Source organism: Podarcis tiliguerta (assembly GCF_965153285.1).
Source record: "Podarcis tiliguerta genome assembly, chromosome: 1".
NCBI classification, from domain to species: domain Eukaryota; kingdom Metazoa; phylum Chordata; class Lepidosauria; order Squamata; family Lacertidae; genus Podarcis; species Podarcis tiliguerta.
This window is the reverse complement of record NC_139534.1, coordinates 4,847,763-4,867,594: the sequence shown is the minus strand read 5'-3', so window position 1 is coordinate 4,867,594 and position 19,832 is coordinate 4,847,763. Positions and strand designations below refer to the sequence as shown.

The following is a 19,832-nucleotide window of genomic DNA, read 5'->3' as shown; positions in this document are numbered from 1 at the left end:
ACTGATTTCCCTCTTGGACAGTCACCTTCAGAATTGCGCTGTAAAGAATGCAGAGCCATAAAACCTGATGATCCAGGTGAGTTGCAGTTGGCAGGGGGTGTTTCTCACAGGGTGGAGCCCTGCGCAACTCAGTGAACCTCAAGGCAAAACCTCTGCCTGATACCTGTTCCCAGCCATTTCCCACAACTGATTTATTGACCATCTCCTGTTTGGGTTTTCCTTTTTTAAAAAAACTGCAAACACTAGAAATCCAGGGGATAAATCAGAACTACTTATTTATTTGTTAATTTATTTTAAAAACAAAGAGAGTACCCTCATCATATTGTCATATCACAACGTGGTGTTGTGGGTCTTTGCACTGACGTCGTAAGGGAGTTGATCCCAGACCCTAAATAAGCACACAAAAAGGCTTCCATGTGTTTTTGATTAAGCCTAGCTTTGTGTACCATTCAAGACCAGAGCGCCTTTTATCTAGCTCCTCGCCGTCTGATCTTACCTGGGCTACAGCCAGCCATTCACCCCATGGCCTCCTCCTCCTCGCCCTTCCCTGCAAGGAATGAGTCATTCTTGGCGTCTGCTGAAAGCGTTATGTTAGGAGCCACTTTCTGCAGCCGTGTCAGTCCACTGAGTGACAAAGAGTCTTGCGGCATCTTCAGAAATAACAAATGTTACGGTGCAAGTTGTGATAGCGCCACTGTAAGATTCCACGAGACCCTTCATTGATTAGGAACCAAGTTTTGCCGAAACTTTTACCCACCTAGTTTGTTCTAAAAGTCTTCAAGAAAACTTTTGATAATGCACATCAGATAGAAAAAAATGCAAGAAACATTCCGACTAAACATTAGGAAGAGCTTTCTGACGATAACAGCTGTTTGACAGTTATGGAACAAACTACCTTGGAAAGCAGCAAACCTTCTTCATTGGGTGTTTTTTATATATAAAAAGGTTGGCTGTCCATCTGTCATGGATGTTTCAGCTGTGATCCCTGCATTACAGGGGTGGGACTAGATGACCCTTGGGGTCCCTTCCAACTCCCCAGTGAAAGACAGTGAACATCCAATGGTCACCAGTCTCATGTACTGCACTCTCATTCTGCACTAGCCGCTTGTTGCATGAAGAACAGGAAGGAAAATGTAGCAAGCATTTCTACAATCCTAGGAGCCAACTCCTAGGGCCTGAGGTCCCTTCGACTCTCCCCGATAAAATATTTGAGGGGGCCACTCCCCCCAAGTTGATGGGCATTGTCATTCAACTGAGGTGTGTGCATCAATTATGTGGGGCAGGCCTTACCTGCCCCCCCCCCCAATATTTTAGTCAAGTTGGCCCCCCTGTCTACAATGGTCATTTCCAATCAAATACAAGCTCAAAAGCTAGCTTGAAAAAGCTGCTATCTTTTAAAAACAGCAACAGAAAATGCCAAATAGCAAAAGCTCTGGCAGATTGTTTTCGGATTGCAAAGAAAAGCCCCCGGTCCACCTCCTCAGCCCAGCCACACTTGGCTTATCACTAATCTTGTTTCTTTCTCACTGAGTGTATGGTTTTCCCGGCCTCCTTCTCCAGAATCTGTTCTGCTGTTAGCATGCAATTTGCAGCCTTGGGTAAAAAAGCACCTGAAGTTAGAGGCAAGGATTCTCCGGATCTTGTTTTGCGTAGTTTCATTGTGGTTTTCTTTTGTGGTGTCTTATGATCCTGTCCTTTTGTGCCATTCCTCTGTTTATCAGAAGCCATATGTCTCATCCCACGGCTGAGTGTTGGGAGAGGGCGATTTGTCTATGGAATGAAATCTGTGGTGTGCATTTTAATTTCTTCCCTCTGTGCTGAATACTAATTCCCATGATGTCACACAAATGACATTGAGCGGTGCTAGGAGGCAGCCCGGCCTGTCTGTGCCAAGCTGCAGTTGCCTTTCCCAGCTACACCACAGCTGCACTCCCTCCTCCCCTGAAGGAATGACCTATATTTGGAGCTTTGAATTTTTGTCCTCTTCTGGGGCCAACTGCAGCCTGAGCAGAAGGAGGAATCGCAGAAAAGTGGCATTTCCTTCTCCTTTCAACGGAGAGCTTGGAGAAATGACACAATGCACACAATCCTGGCATGTTGTGATGTTGCAACATGTGCCCCACTGTTACCCATTTCAAAATGACCGATGCCACGAGGGGAAGATCTACAGAAGCTGTTTCTCATGTTTGTTTTTAATGCTACAGCAGATCTTGCAAGGGATGTCTACCATTCGTCCGCTGGGTACTTTCTTTTGTGCCGACAGTGCGAAGCATGATGATTTCCAGAAATGGACATGCTCAGATTATAAATTAGCTGGAAGCCAATTCAAGTCACATGGCAACTGTGCTCCCAGCAGTCAGGTTCTGGATTCTCACCTCTTGACCACCCAGTTGGTTTTTACTGCAAGCCTGGTAAAGTGAGCTCTGGATTTCAAGGGCTTTATTAAGGCTGTAGTATCAAGGACCCCACGGGCAAATCCTGACCCACTAGGCCCTAGAAAGTCATAGAATCATAGAGTTGGAAGAGACCACAAGGGCCATCGAGTCCAACCCCCTGCCAAGCAGGAAACACCATCAGAGCACTCCTGACATATGGTTGTCAAGCCTCTGCTTAAAGACCTCCAAAAAAAGGAGACTCCACCACACTCCTTGGCAGCAAATTCCACTGTCAAACAGCTCTTACTGTCAGGAAGTTCTTCCTAATGTTTAGGTGGAATCTTCTTTCTTGTAGTTTGGATCCATTGCTCCGTGTCCGCTTCTCTGGAGCAGCAGAAAACAACCTTTCTCCCTCCTCTATGTGACATCCTTTTATATATTTGAACATGGCTATCATATCACCCCTTAACCTCCTCTTCTCCAGGCTAAACATGCCCAGCTCCCTTAGCCGTTCCTCATAAGGCATCGTTTCCAGGCCTTTGACCATTTTGGTTGCCCTCCTCTGGACACGTTCCAGTCAGTGTCCTTCTTGAACTGTGGTGCCCAGAACTGGACACAGTACTCCAGGTGAGGTCTGACCAGAGCAGAATACAGTGGCACTATTACTTCCCTTGATCTAGATGCTATACTCCTATTGATGCAGCCCAGAATTGCATTGGCTTTTTTAGCTGCCGCGTCACACTGTTGCCTCATGTCCTAGCCTCCGTGCTTGCTCTGCCACCTAACAAGTGCTCTCTTGGATGGCGACATTGACTCAGTGCCTCCTGCCTTTCCCTGGTGGGTTCTTTGGATCTCGGGCCCAGCCTGGCTTTGACTGAAAATCTGCTTCTGGCTCATTTCGACTGATAACCCTCTCCCCTGGGTCCTGCACCTGTAATATGGAGCTAGTTACGCTGGAGGTTAATTTTTTTACAATGTAGTGCTGATTTGGCCTTCCAGATTTTGTTAGACTCAACAATGCCACCAGCCCCAGCCAGCAACATCTGGAGGGCAAAAGGTTCCTGAGCCCTGGCACAGTGAGTGACGCACTCCCAGACACAAGAGCTCACCAGTAAACAAAAGCAGAACTGGCTAAAGAGCAGGCCCAGATGTTTCTAAAGGCTGTCAGCACATTGTTCTCAAAGTTCAAAAAAATGTTCAGACCTGACAAGCTGCAAGGGGGAGATTCGCTCTCTCTCTCTCTCTCTCTCTCTCTCTCTCTCTCTCTCAATAAATGATCTCCTGTATCTTTAACAGGCACAGAAAATCAGTAGGTGCAGCCTTGCCCATCAGTGGGTTGTCAGAGGCACAGCTTTCTAGGCATGGGCTCCATGCGAAATTCCAGTCCCTGTCCAAGCACTGTTTTCTCTTTTTTTGCCTCGCTGCTTTCCCCAGGAAAACCTGCACTTTGATGCTGAATCGGGGCACATGGCAATCCAGTAATGAAGAAAGGGTTTTTGCAGGAAAGCACCAGGGCAAAAACCAAACCAAGCAAAAACCCGCCCACACTCAGACATGGAGCCGTAAAGCCTGAACCTGTGAAAGGAAAAGCATGAAAGGAAACCTGGATGAGCCCTCAGAGGGATTTTTGGAAGATGTAGCCCTACATATAAGTGGAGCTTAGACCAGCAAGTTAGATAACAAACTTGTTCATTTATATATTTGGGTGTTTTTCCAGTGAATCTGTTTCATGGAAATGGCATATTATTTATTTTATTTCATAAAAACATATACATCGCTTGATTCTAAAACCTCATAGCAGTTTACAAAGCTAAAGCTGTAAAATCAAGAAAAAATCACAACCCAAACCTAATTTAAAGGATACCAAAGTTACAATACTAAAACAGATTAAAGTTATTTCAACTTTCTAAGCATCTGGGTAAAGGTAAAGGTATCCCTGACCGTTAGGTCCAGTCGTGAATGACTTGGGTTGCGGAGCTCATCTCGCTTTATTGGCTGAGGGAGCCAGCGTACAGCTCCCGGGTCATGTGGCCAGCAGGACTAAGCCGCTTCTGCCGAACCAGAGCAGCGTACAGAAACGCCGTTTACCTTCCCACTGGAGTGGTACCTATTTACTACTTGCACTTTGACGTGTTTTCGTATTGCTAGGTTGGTAGGAGCAGGGACCAAACAACGGGAGCTCACCCCGTCGTGGGGATTTGAACCGCCAACCTTCTGATCGGCAAGCCCTAGGCTCTGTGGTTTAGTCCACAGCGCCACCCGCATCCCCAAGCATCTGGGTAGGTTTCTCTAAGCAGGAGTGTTTTGGGCAGACACCAGAAACAGTACTGTGTAGCTGCCTGCTAGATCTCAATAGGCAGGGAGTTCCAAAGTGCAGGTGCTGCCACACTAAATGCCATTTAGTGTAAACTTACTGAACCTCAAAGCTATTATTTGCCTCACCAAAGAAATCTTACAGATTCAGAATTTCATCATTAGGTAAATCGCAACCTGGGGCGAATTCAATAAGGAAAATGAGAATGAGTTAAACACTCCTTCCCCTGCTTCATGGTCCTGATTCAAATCATGTTTCTGCTACAGTTTTTTTTCCCCTTAAATAAACAACAACAACTGAGACCCCTCTGCTGCGTCTCATACAGTCTGGTCCTTGGGATGATTGTGAACCAGCAATCTTCTTAATTTCCATGTGGGGGGATCTAGAGGGAGAACCGAGGCAGGAATAATCATCAGCATAAAAAATAATTAATTTAACAAACATACTATTAGATCCCCAAAGTTGTCAGCTTGGAAGTCTTTTAACTTGAGCTCATTTTGCCAAGTGGACAGTGTCTCCGTTTATTAGGTTCCCTGCCAGGGGGGATGTCAGATCTGCTCATGTGGGCACAGAGCTTTTCTCAGCTCATTTCTGCAGAGACTGTGATGACTTCAGCTCTCTCATTTCCTATTATGTCTTCTTTGCTTTTCAGAACGAGAGCACCCTTTCTTTGTGCCTTCCCGTAGGTATGTCTACATAAAAGGGGCATTTTGTTTTTGTCTTTCGCTTGCTGTGTATAGAGATTTACTTAGTTCTCCAAGAATGCTTTTTTTATATAAAAAAAGGAAGCAACAAATAATATGCATTCATGACATGAGCGCACAGCAGTTGAATTGGTTTTTCTTGCCTCAGCTGTGCCTAGGAGGGGATGTGACATTATTGAAGTCTGGTCTTTGAGGCTGATGTGTTCTGATGGCTTGTTCACTGGGACATTAAAATCATTGCCTCTGTCTGTGTGAAATACACAGCAAGGAGAGGGATGGGAACACAGGTCAGGAAAGGATTGTTTGCCCTCCTTTTGTGGTATAGGAAGTCACACAGAGAGCTCGGCAAGCTGCCTCTTCCAATGTCACCCCTTCTAGTGAGCTAAAAGACTATGGCAAAACTGGACTGTTTGTATTTGGGGATTCAGTGACAAGGATCCAAAGAGTTCCTGTAGGAACACCCAAGGGCTGGTGCAAGCCCAGTGGGATTTTGAGTCCTCTTCCTTCAACACCAGCCCGCCCTTGCTTTCACTGGCCACAAGGCATAGCAGTGGGGCTTAAGAAACAAAAGTTCAAAGCCTCATTGCACATAGAATTTCAATTGCTGGCCAGTATCTTCTTGATGCATAAATAGTGTTTCACAGCCAAGCTGAGACTAAAGAATACAGAATTAGAGCAGAGACCACAACACAGACACACTGTCAAGCATCAAAATTGGTTGCAGGAATGATAAATACGTTTGTATTGTTCATAACTTGATGTGCAAAACTGAAAGCTGAACAACCTCACTGTACTAGACCCCAGCATAGGTAAATGTAAAGGGACCCCTGACCGTTAGGTCCAGTCGTGGCCGACTCTGGCGTTACGGCACTCATCTCGCTTTATTGGCCAAGGGAGCCGGCATACAGCTTCTGGGTCATGTGGCCAGCATGACTAAGCCGCTTCTGGCGAACCAGAAACGCCCTTTACCTTCCCGCCGGAGCGGTACCTATTTATCTACTTGCACTTTGACATGCTTTCAAACTGCTAGGTTGGCAGGCGCTGGGACCGAGCAACGGGAGCACACACTGTCACGGGGATTCGAACCACTGACCTTATGATCAGCAAGCCCACAGCACCACTCACTGTCCTGAACCCCGGCATACCCAGAGGTAAATCCTGATGGTGCTCACAGCCCCAAGAGCAACACTAGAGAGGAGGCAGACCGTACAAAGGGTCAAATATTGGTCCAGGTCCAATACAATGAGCAAGGTCCAAAGTCAATCCGCAGAGTCAGGTTCTGCCCTCTGCAGAAGATCCAGGGTTGGAACACCTGGGGTCAGACCCAAAGTCACAGTCCAGTGAGGTCCCCAAAGCAGCCAAGTTGTGCTCCAGCAGCAGACACAGTGCCTCTGCCTTGTGTCTCTTTTTCTTCTGCCCAATCTTATTTGATGTATCTGAGTTTGTGCCAGCCGTGCAGCTATGACCCTCACCTGCCCTGAGCCTCATCCAGCTAAGTGACTACAAACCTCATCCCAGAGCTAACGAGCCCTGTGATCTCCACCTGATTCCCTAATAATAATAATAAATTTTATTTATACCCCGCCCTCCCTGGCCAGAGCCAGGCTCAGAGCAGCTAAAATCACAGTAAAAACATAGTAGGGGGGAAAGAGGGGGACCCCAATTTAAAATACAGGCTAAAATGCAATTTAAAATGCAGCCTCATTTTAAAATAGCTGATAAATCAAGACCATAAGAGGAGGGAAACATAAGACCGAGTCCAATCCAAAGGCCCTGCAGAAAGATGTCAAGTCCCGCAGGGCCCTGGTCTCTTGTGACAGAGCGTTCCACCACGTTGGGGCCAGTGCTGAAAAGGCCCTGGCCCTAGTTGAAACCAATCTAACCTCCTTGAGGCTCGGGACCTCCAAAGTGTTCTTATTTGTGGACCTCAAGGTCCTCCGCTGGGCTGGGTTTCCTTGCCTGCCTCAGTCTCCTGGATGCACTTATTGCTGTTCCCAGCTCCTCAGAGATTGCAGTGTCCCTGGAGATGGGGGCACCTCTGGTTCTAGTGATGTGTCCCCCTCCCCAGGCTCCCCTGGCCCCTGCAGCAGCCTCTCGTGTCCTGTAAGTACCTCCTAAGTCCCCAACCTCCCCTTCCCTCTCTTCAGCTTATCCTGATATGTACCAATCACAGCTACACCCCTCACCAGGATCCTCCTCCCTTTCTTTGGTTTCCTGCCAGCTAAGGACACTCAATTTCACTGTTGATCTATTGTTTTTTGAAGTGGAACTTGGACCCCACAGCTGGCAGAATCAAATTCAGAGGGAATTTCCAAGTATCTGGAATCACTTATGCAGCTAATTCCCATTAGCTATACACAAAGGTTCTGTTCACGTAAGACATACATTGTGTGCCGCAGATATAGACTGTCTCAGTTTGGGTACCAACTATATAATGCAGAGTGGACAGTACTGTCAAAGATGAGAGAGATACAGAGAGATTTGTGTTAACAATCAAATTACAAAACTAGTACAGAATAACATGCTGCCACTATTGGTTCCTCCAGAGCAGAAGGTCCATATCACAATGAAAGATGGCTATCTTTTTTTTACTCTTTGTACATAACATGCCAGTCCCAAGACAACCGTCGTAAAAAGGGTTTTCCAGTAATTAGACTCAGCCAATGCCTCCATCAAATTCTGCCTTGGCAGGAGTGCCAAGGTTTGAAATGCTCATCTGCTGTGTTTTGTTAGCTGGCAGCCTCCCTCCTCCTTTCTTTCAGAATTCTGAAAGTAATTCTGTAGCATCTTATCCTATGGCAATCAGCACTTCTCCTAAATTTTCCAGTTTATCTCTATAAGAAGATAAGATAATCTTAATCCTTGACATTTTCTCTCCTTGTCTCGTGAAGTGCAGAGGATCTTCATTTTGCCAGCGACTGAAGCTGAGTTAGCTCAAGGCAACCTATTATCCAAATAACTGACAACCACATATATGGATAACCAGATCCACAATGCTCTACTGCTTGAGCCACAGTATCTCCGACCTAGTTAATTTCTCCAAAAGATGAGGTTTTTATGCAGCAAAGTATCAATGACAAATGTCTTCCCGTCTTTCATTGAATAAGGGGGCTGGAGGGGTTAGAGGGCCATTAAGTCCAGCCCTTGCCCCAAGGTAGCTTCTTCTATACATCAGTCTCCTAAAGCTCTAATTCAAGTATCCAGGCAGGCCAGGAGCAGCAGCCAAATAAGTGTGCCACACCAGGAAAGACAAGGAAATATCCCATATGCAAGATACAGTCAGTGGGGAATTCACAGAATACAGGCAAATGCTGCACTTTTACATTCAGTGAGATAGATAAATAAATAGATATGGCTGTGGTTCCTGCAGGGTTTTATTTTGTACAACCAACAAAATCAGAGAGATCTTGTTTCTGAGTGTAGATTTAAAGTACCGTATTTTTTGCTCTATAAGACTCACTTTTTCCCTCCTAAAAAGTAAGGGGAAGTGTGTGTGCGTCTTATGGAGCGAGTGCAGGCTGCGCAGCTATCCCAGAAGCCAGAACAGCAAGAGGGATCGCTGATTTCGCTGCGCAGCAATCCCTCTTGTTGTTCTCACTTCTGAGATTCAGAATATTTTTTTTCTTGTTTTCCTCCTCGAAAAACTAGGTGCGTCTTATATGGTCTGGTGCGTCTTATAGAGCGAAAAATACGGTAGTTCAAGAGGGCAGGGATCACAACTTGCTCCCAGAGATTTAATGTATATAAAGTGACAGACTGTTCATAAAGCCCACTTTCTGATTTTGGCAGGAGGCGGCCTTGCATTATCTACATGAGAGAGATAAACAATGAGCTGTGTTAGTTTAATATCTCCAGTATGAAAGAAATCAATGGACTCAGTGAAGTCCAACCTGAATGAAATCAAATTTGCTAATAAATTCTAGTTCAGCAATTTTAGAGTTCTTTTCCTTCTTCCTCAAAGTTAGGAGCAAAGTAGCCAGGGACATGGAAAGTTTCTCTTACAGCAAAGCTCTTCTGAATGCTGCTGGTTTTTTAATATTAGATTTTCTGTTCATATATTTTCTGTCCATACATATTTCTGACAAAATATTAATAGCAGCAGTGTAGTGATGTAGAAAGAGTATCACAGGATTTGCCCCCAAATGGTCTGATCTCATCTTTTCTTTTATTGCCTCGCAAGACCAGATTGTTTAGTTTGGCCAATAACTCACATATAGTAACGCTTTGTTCCTTTCATCCGTGAAACTAGGCAAACTGCAAAAAGACACAGTGATGTTTTCAGCCCACAATGCATGGCACACCTGACTTTCTTTCAGATTGTATTTTAGATGAATTCCACTGTGCGATGGATGTGTAATGAATGAAAAAGAAAAATGAATATATATATATATATCAACTGACTTCTGATTCTCCCACCTTGGTATTATCGTTTGAAGCAGGTCTGCAACAATCTACCAGTGCAGGGTTTCACATAGTAGCAAATATCTGAAAAGATGACCCAAACAAATTTAAAGGTTCTATAGCCTTTCACGGCGTGGAATATTCTTGTATTCCTTTTGCATCCGGTTCTAGCATAATCAGATACAGCATTATTTCTCAGCAATTATAATATTGCAAATCCATCTGCAGTGTTGCCCCACTCCTGCCCAGGGAACAGGGGCCCAGACAATGATAGGTGGGACACACTGCACAAGACAGCGCTCTGGGATTTAAAACTGGCCACACCTTTTACTGATTGCAGCTGTAGTCAAGCTTTGTCTCAGGCACTGGGTTCAGCCTCCAGATGGAGGGCCGGCACTTCAGCAGGGTTGTGCCTGGGATTAGGAGGCCTCCTCAAGACGCAATTCTATGTAGTCCCGAGGCTACAGCCCATTTGCCCCCTCCCCCGCTTGGTTTCTGGACAGAGACTCCCCACGAGAGCCCTCTAACAGGGTACCCTGCAATCGCACCTGCTCAGGATAGGGGCAATGCAGCACTTTGCCCCGACCAGATATTAGACTAAGGATTCCACCCAATGGAAACTCTTATCTTATTGCCAGTGGCAGAGGAAGGGGGGTGCGGTGGGGCGATCCGCCTCGGGTGTCATCCCTGGACGGGTGACATTCAGAGCACTGTCCCCCCACCCCCGTGACTCCCAAGGTAACCCCGAGCTGTCAGGGGAAGGGGGGAGCTGCGCCACTTTGCCGGCGGCATCCTCCCCCCTTCCCCCTTCATTTTGGCAGCTTGGGGGAGGCTTGGGAGTCGCGGGTGGGCGGTGCGCCAAATGTCTGCCATCGGTGGCTTGCTCCGCCTTCGTGAGCGGCTTGCTCCGCCCTGGACAGCGCGGGCATCTGCTCCACCACTGACTGTTGCTTACGAGGAAGACAAAATCTCCAAATGGGGCCAATCTGTCTGCAGGTAAATTCATTCCTGGCTCTGAATACAGCAACCATTAATGAACCATCACAAGGTCTGTTATGCAGTGCTGGGAAGAAAAGGTTAGCATGCAGAATAACCACAGCATGAAGAGAATTGTTCTTCTGCTGACTGCAACCCCAAATTCAGGTGCACCCGGCCTATATAGCTGGACCCTCTGGCCACTGATGGGCTGATTCAAAACTTGGGGATGGTGGCCATCCTGCTCTCCTTTGTGGCCGACCGGGGGAATTCCCCAGCCGCTGACCGCACAATGGAGAAGACTTTTGGAGAGGCCTCCGTGGAGTTGAGGGCCTGACGCGACGAGCTACAACTGCTGTCCACCTGGAGACTGGGTAAGCGGCCATTACAGTGCTGCCCAGTTGCTCAGGGTATTTCTAGATGATGAAGAAGAAGAAGAGTTTGGATCTGATATCCCGCCTTTCACTCCCCTTCAGGAGTCTCAAAGCGGCTCACATTCTCCTTTCCCTTCCTCCCCCACAACAAACACTCTGTGCGGTGAGTGGGGCTGAGAGACTTCAGAGAAGTGTGACTGGCCCAACGTCACCCAGCAGCTGCATGTGGAGGAGCGGAGACGCGAACCCAGTTCACCAGATCACAAGTCCACCGATCTTAACCGCTACACCACACCATGTGGTGCATGAGGCATAATTGGGGCTTTTTTTCAGCCAGAACTTGCTGGAACTCTGTTCCTGCGCCTCTTAGGTGGGCGCCATTGCCATTCTAAGAGAACAAGGGAGGTGTTCAGGGTGAGGCATATTTTTAAGTGAGCTCAATAACACCCCCTAATGGAAACAGTGGAGTGCTTGTGCTTTGAACCCTGGTTAATTGTCCAGAGAGGAGGGGGATAGAAGCAATCCATGGATAACCAGTTAATGTCTTAATTTGACCCTTCTGCTTAATATGAACTTGAAGGTGAGCCAATAGTTAATTGTATTGATTTAGGAATTAGATTTGTTTCTGTGGTATTGTGGCCTAGGGAAACAGAGATCCCGGACATTTGTTCCCTTTCTCCCCATTGTTTGCTGCTTCCTCTTCACGCCCTTCTGAAATAATTAGTCAGAAAACAATATCCCTCCCAATGTGGAACACGCGTCAACCTTGCTGGGGGCAAAGAGGAAATGCATGTGGAGGAGGACATCTCTGACGTTTTCTGTGGCTAGTGAGATTCATCCTGCCTCAGCCTGCGTGGCAATAAAATGTCATGAACCATATGCCATATGATGTTTTGAATATGCATTCCAAAAGGCAAGCCTATTGCTATTGATTACATATACAGGATGCCGCATGCTTTTCAGTCAGAAGGCCCCGATGAACTGAAAGCATTCCAGCATCACAGTACGAACCCTTCCTGGTGTCCAAGAAGTCCTGCATTTTATTCTCATGGTTGTAAAACTGCAGGCTGCAACCCAGCTCCAGGAACATGGCATTTCACCGCCTTGTATGCATTATACGGGGTGGGAGGAGAAGACGGCCGTTTGCCTACTTGATTTTTAAAAGACCCTCAGTGTTTTACTGCAGGAGAGGAACGGAACAGATCCTCCCAAGAAGAAGAAAATGATGGGGTTTTGCCGCAGCAGGGAGGTCTCGCATTGTTGGTGCCTGGCACTTCGCTATGATTTTGCAGGTCTATCTGAGCACTTTTGCAAGGCAGCAAGGGAGCACTCAGTGGCCAGGAGAGTAATCAAATGTAATAAAAATAATAATTATTATTTTTAAATGCTGAAAGGCCACAAAATGACAGACATGGATTGGAGACGTATCTCTCATCCCCAGTTCTGTCTTTAAACTTAAAATCATGGAATCCTAGACTCAAAGAGTTGGGAGGGGCCCTAAAGGGTCATCTAGTCCAACCCCTGAAATGCAGGAATCTCAACTAAAACATCCAAGACAGATGGCTATCCAACCTCTGTTTAAAAGCTCCAAAGTCTAATATCTTCTATGGGAGTTTGTTCCACTGGTAAACAGCTCTTACTGACAGAAGGTTTTTCCTGTTGTTTAGTTGGAATTTCCTTTCTTGTTACAGTGGTATCCCGGGTTACATACACTTCAGGTTACAGACTCCGCTAACCCAGAAATAGTGCTTCAGGTTAAGAACTTTGCTTCAGGATGAGAGCAGAAATTGTGCTCTGGCGGCACGGCGGCAGCAAGAGCTAAAGTGGTGCTTCAGGTTAAGAGCAGTTTCAGGTTAAAAACGGACCTCCGGAATGAATTAAGTACTTAACCCGAGGTACCACTGTACTTGAAGGTCCTACCCTCCAGAGCAGGAGGAAACAAGCTGGCTCCATCTTCCATGGAGCAGCCCTTGAGATATCTGAAAGTGGCTCTCATATCTCCTCTGAGTCTCCTCTTTTCCAGGCTAAACATACCCAGCTCCTTCAACCATTCCTAATCAAGCATGGTTTCCAGACCCTTGATCATCTTGGTCACCCTCCTCTGCACATGTTCCAGCTTGCCAACATCCTTCTTAAATTGTGGTGTCCAGAATTGGACACCATATTCCAGGTGCGGTCTGACCAAGGCAGAATAGAGTGGGACTATTACTTACCTTGATCTGGACACATACTTCTGTTGATGCAGCTGAGAATAGCATTAGCCTTTTTTGCTGCTGCATCACACTGTTGACTTGTGCTAAGCTTGTTGTCCCCTAGATCCTTTTCACGTGTACTACTGGTAAGCCAGCAGAACTAGGAAACAGCTCTCACCTTTGTCCCTAGCCCGCCGGAGATCATCAACCAGTGCGACCAAGGCAGTTTCAGTCCCCTCAGATCCGTTTCATTGCCCTCAGATCCGTGGAAAACCACGGGGCTGTCCAGGCTCCATGCAATCGGAGAGGGCGCTTCGGAGCCCTGGTTAACTCCACATTCCAGCGGGCCACCAGGGAATCAGCTGAAAGGCCATCAACATGGGATAAAGCATCCCCTACCACTCTCTGGAAACCATTTGGATCCATTAAGTGGCGGGGGCGAACCATCCGAATCGGTCCCACCTCCCTGCAGAGGGGAAGGGTTACGGAGAAGTCAAGTTGCACCAGGAAGTGGTCTGACCATGGCACTTCTTTCGTTTCGCTTTTACTTAGTGTCAGATCACCAACATCCATAGAGGTAAACACCAGGTCCAAGGCATGTCCGCGGCTATGGGTTGGGCCAAACTTATTCAGGGACAGCCCCATGGAGGCCATGCTTTCCATGAAGTCCCGAGCGGCCCCTTGTAAGGTCGTGTCGGCATGGATATTAAAATCCCCTAGGACAACCAAACTAGGTGTCTCCAGGAGAACATCCGCCACAACCTGAAGCAGCTAGGGCAGGGAATCCTTGGTGCAGCGGGGAGGTCAGTACACCAAAAGGAATCCTGTACTGCCCCTATTGCCCAACTTCCAGAACATGCACTCAGAGAACTGGGTCTTCCCAATAGGACGCCTGGTGCAAACTAATGACTTCCTAAAAATCACTGCAACCCCCCCCTCCCCGCCCACAAGGCCTGGGTTGCTGTGCGTAAGAGAAACCTGGTGGGCAAGCAGCGGCAAGGACAGGCCCATCTGCTTCATCCAACAAAGTCTCTGTTACACATGCCAGGTCAAGTCCTCCATCCATGTTCAAGTCATGGATGGCAGTGGTCTTATGAATCATTGACCTGGCATTGCACAGCAGCACCTTCAGGTCATGTGGGTATCCCTTGCTCATTCTAGTATCCGTCCGGTCAGGACCAGACCCGGAGGCAGGGATAGTCCTCAGACAACGACTAAACCTGCCACCTCTGTAATGACATGGTCTGGTCTTAGCGTAACTCCTCCTCCTACCCGTGATCACTGAGATCGGTTGTCCCAGTGCATCCCCCTCTGTGGAACATGCCCCAGCCATTTTGTTGGCTGGGACCCACTCCCCGCCAGCCCTGACCCCTCCCCTTAAGAACAAAATAAGACCTTAAAACAATAAAAAACAAAAAGAAACCCCGGAAAACAAAACAATACAAATAAAAAGCTGTAAAAATTACAAATCCATCAAAATCAACCAAATTCCCAACTCAACATCCATCCCACCCCCATCCCCGCATATACAAAAAAGAAAAAGGAAAATTTAAAAATATTTTTAAAAGAACTCTGCGCCCCTCCGGATCCCCCTGGGCCGCACCAGCAGTGACAGCAACCGTCCCTGTGAGGCCTGTCAGGCCCCGCCCTGGGCCAGGTGGTAAGTGGCAGGAGCAGGGCCCTCAGACACTCACACAGGAGAGTCCTCCTGGGCAGCAGAGCGCAGCAGTCCCTGTGAGGCTTCAGGCCCCACCCTGGGCCAGGTGGTAAGCGGCAAGAGCAGGGCCCTCAGACACTCACACAGGAGAGTCCTCCTGGGCAGCAGAGAGCAGCATTCCCTGTAACTCCATCAAAAAGAAGTGATATTTGTCTGGCATCACTTATTTTTGAGAAATCCATGCTGGGTCTTCGGTAATCACAGAATCATTTTATAAGTGCTCACAGGTAGACCGTTACATGCACCCCACCTTTCTTTCTTCTTGAAACTGTCTGCATTTGGGCCTTCAACATTTCACCTTTAAGGACCTTCCTTTTTTTTTTTTTTTTTTACAAAGTTTGAGTTCCACCAGATAACAGGGAAGTTGAAGTCTGCTGTGAGTACTATATCTCTCTTTTTTGAATGTTTGGTAATCTGCTCTAGGAAGGCATCATCCAAGTCTTCAGTCTGGCTTGGAGGTCTATAACAGCCCCTCACAGTAAGGTCACTGTTGTTTCTCTCTCCAACAGTTTTTACCCATATACTGCTTTCAAGCAGGTTATACCCCTCAATTCCTACATTCCAGTCATGATTCTTATCCCACCAGATTTCAGTAATGCCTACCAGGTCATAGTTGCTACCCTGTATTAAAAGCTCCAATTTGTCTTTCTTGTTTCCCATGCTCTGTGCATTTGTGTAGAGACAACTGAAACCATGAGTCGTTTTCTCCAGCTGCTTCTTTCTTGTAGTTTCTAGTGTCAATAAGCATATGAATGGGATGTTCTAGAAAACATTATGTACCTAGACTTTCAAAAAGGTTTTAATAAAGTCCTTCACCAAAGATTCCTGAGTAAGATTACGAGATAAAACGAATTGCGTGCCCAGGCACCTGGGTGGAATAATGACTCGTGGCAATGTGTTATGGGATTAAAATTGTGCATCCCATGGAGAGCCAGTGTGGTGTAGTGGTTAAGAGCAGTAGATTCGTAATCTGGTGAACCGGGTTTGCATCTCCGCTCCTTCACATGCAGCTGCTGGGTGACCTTGTGCTAGTCACACTTCTCTGAAGTCTCTCAGCCCCACTCACCTCACAGAGTGTTTGTTGTGGGGGAGGAAGGGAAAGGAGAATGTTAGCCGCTTTGAGACTCCTTCAGGTAGTGATAAAGCGGGATATCAAATCCAAACTCTTCCTCTTCTTCTTCTTCATGTGGTCCACCACTGTGTGAACAGGATGCTGGACCAGCTAGGCCTTTGGTCTGATTTGGCCGGACACTTAGGTTTATATGTACTATATCCAGAGAGCTCCATTCACATGCATAAAATATTTGTAGGAAAGCTTTCTCAGAGACAGTTGTGGTCCGTTTTTGAAATGTATCAACAGGGTCTGTTCAGTAATTCAAAGCCTAATGCCACTATGTGCTTTCCACTGGTTTTCTAATGAACTGTGTCCTGAAGTAAATATTTTAATGACCCTCCAACATTACCTTATTCTCTTCCTGAATTTCACAGTGGTTTTAATTTAAAGAGTACTTGTTTTGATCCTCTAATCCGGCTGGCCTGCTATTGAGGAAGGAGAGTACAATGATTTTGCCATCTTATATAATTATTTAGTTGATTACTTGGAGCTTGGTTTAGCCAAATGCCTTTCAATGAAGGACAGCACAGATTCTGAGCTGGCAAGTACTGCAGTTTATCCTTTCAGGCTCCTGACTGCGTACAATTGATAACCCCGCATTGTTTCCAAGCAAAGGGTGGCAATGGAAAATCTCTATTGATTGCACAGTTGTTGTTTCTCTAGCATATGTGTTCTCACATCAGCAATTACTTTTAATATTTCATAGTAGACTCAGTAGCAAGCCTGTTAAGAAAATTAGCACTTAATCATTTAGAAAGAAACATAATTCAGTTTTCATATTGAAATTCAGGAATGTCACATTGAATACAATGACCTCTTTCCAATTAATCTACCAGACTGAGAAGACCTTTGCCTCTCTTCTTAACCTCTCTCCTGTTATCATATTTTGATTTTCTTTTTCACCATGGGAGTTTGGGCACCTTTTCCTATTGGACAAGGAAAAATATGTTGCGCCGCATGTTTCCCTATTTGCTCTTGCAGCCAGGACATTAAGGGTCAAACTCAGATTTTTAGAAAATATTTGTTATGGCTCCTAGTTGAACAAATAAAATCACCACTGCACTACTTAACCATTATAGATAGAACTAGTGGGAAGACCATTGTGGCTGAGCACAGGCAGGGAGAACAGACCTGCAGAAAGGGGGATGTAGAAAGGGGGATGTATCGGACAGCGTGAGAAGTGAACAGTCTCAGTTCAAGGATTTCTGTTTGTGCAGTTGAACAATCTCTCTCTCTCCTTGCCCTGAGACCCCTGGAATTTCTTCTAGGAGGCCCCTTAACCCTCTCGAGCAGATCTGGAGATGGCACAAATCCTCACAGTGATGGGTTGTGTTAGCTGATTACCATCCTAGGTTTCAAGCCTGAACAAGATAAAAACCCGTTCTTGTTTCCAACCTTGCAAAATGTTTTGATGTATCCTTTTGTTGCCTCAATGAGGAATGGCATTTATCTAACAATTCCATTCTTTACTACTCTGCCACAAAACAAAAGGATGCAACATACCGTGTACACACACACACACACACACACACGTACACACAAACATACAGTATATATACAGTATGGCTGGGACCAAGATGCTTGTGCTTGAAGAAAATCAGGGCAAAAACAGGCCATTATTATATAGTTATAGTACGGGATCCTGCCATTTTGTTACATTTGCTCTAAAAAATTGAGTTGATTGCTGTTTCCACATTAGCGCGCATCTGAATCAGTTCTGGGAGCTCCTGGAATGCCACACCATCAATGGCCCTGATTAGGGGAGTGCCACAATGTACTTTGGTTTTCATGGACATTCCTTGAGTTTCTGGCTGATGCTTTACATCACTTGAATAGACTTATTTTCATGAAATGAGAAAAAGAAACCGAGAAACATTCTGGCCCCCTGTAACATGCATCAGAACCATTTGGTTTGGGATCCTGTTTGGACTTGGCTGATTCTACATTGCAGAAATGGCTTGGATGCTGCATTGAAACAATACCCCACCCATTCTGGTGATGTCTGAACTCAGGAGAACGTGTGAGGCCCAGCGCTTAGCATAGTCACAGATCACATGTTCCCAGGATGGCCCCAAAGTACGTTCCTGCCACTTGGATCTCTCAGGTTCAACTCGTCGATATTATTGCAGTGGAGAGGCAACCTTGCTCATGTTGAAACCAAAGAATTAGCTGCAATGGCCAATGGCCCTGATCCCTCACTTGAGTGGGCTTGCTGCTCTCTGCTATCCAGCCTCAAAGTGGGTTAAATAGCTGTATGCAAAGCTGCAGCTTCTGCTCATGAAGCGTAATGAGTCCAGGAATCAATTCAGATGAAAAGGTAGCTGACGTTGACAAGCAAACAAACAAAAAATGGTCACTGTGAACAGGACAGATATGTACATTGGCACAAAGTAAATAAAGGAATCCTTTTTATGCAGTGGGGATGACAGCGACCTACAGAGTGGATGGTCTTTAGCATCGGTTTTCTCGGTGAAAAGCAGATTGTCATCGAACATGCTACACTTGCAATCAGAAACACAGTAAAGTGGGGGCACATTGCTATTTATATTATAGAATAGTAATAGTAGAATTATATCATACCTTCTGAATTAAGAATTTCCAACACATTGAAACAATGCAAAAACTGGCCAGTAACAGGACTCTCAGAGCAGGATGCAATTTTAAAAGAAACACAATAAAATCATTAAAAATGCAGCAGAACCCACAAAAATCTAGCAAAGCTGTACAGTGCCAAGATAAGTAACAATAATAACTGTTTTTCCTGGTTCAGAAAATACATCAAGCTTACCTAGCAACAGTGTGACCAGAAATAATATACTCAGTTCATTGGTTTCAATGCCTTGAAATCCTTTAGGAAGCATCCAAAAAAAAACTTCTAGAAATAGTAACTTAGAAATTATATTTAGAATGGTGTCCATTTTCAATCTGCATATATCATCATTACATTAGCAAGATAGATTTGCCGCGGTGGAAACAGTTAAATAACTAGGTCACTACACTAAGCTATATTGAGTGGTATACAACAGCACTAGACAAGCCATGCGATTTAACGAGAATTACACTGATGTTGCACAATTCTGATGAATGTGCATATATTCACCAAAATTGTTTGTTCTCTATCTGTTACTTAAAATGAAACAAAAATAGGACTCCAAATGGTGAAGGAGTAATATTTGGCTAATTGAAGGATCCATCTCCCCAGTCACAGGGAACTCCTGTCTGTGAAGCCTCGTGGCCTGAGGGCAACGGATTGGCTCAGTGGCTTCTTTTTATTTGGAAAAAAAATGTCACCAGAATTACGCAAACATCACTGTTGGTTGCATCCCATTTCAAGGAAACCAAAGGATTTGGGAGAAAATAGGTCACATGCACTTCATCCCATGTCACATGATTTCCATCCAGAGGCCAATGAGGGTTTAGACCTCTATGCATTTGAACAAGATAACACTGTAATTTTACCCATTCGCATTTTTCATCTTTTCTCAACGTGGAAAGAGTGACCATCTGTTTGAAACCCACAGCAAACTAAATCATTTCCAAAGCTGCTTTTTTAGAGGTAAGGAGATTTAAAATATTGTTTTGATGGTGTGCAACAGCCGTTCTAAAGACCCTCCAACCCATCTCCTACCCCAGTGTGTGTTAGTGAGACGCATAAAGGCAATGATA

General features: G+C 45.7%; 1 protein-coding gene across 4 annotated transcripts in view; it reads left to right on the top strand.

Annotated features, from left to right (window-relative positions):
- Position 1: 1 nt before the first annotated feature.
- Positions 2 to 19,832, top strand: part of PCBP3 (poly(rC) binding protein 3) — a gene marked incomplete at both ends in the record, with an annotated part of 83,687 nt that continues 63,856 nt past the window's right edge. For 2 of the 4 annotated variants that reach the window (XM_083402240.1, XM_083402239.1), the window contains one exon: positions 2 to 76. Of the gene's footprint in view, positions 77 to 11,057; positions 11,144 to 15,380; positions 15,429 to 19,832 lie in introns of those variants that run through there. The other 2 variants (XM_083402235.1, XM_083402224.1) reach the window with 2 other exon arrangements.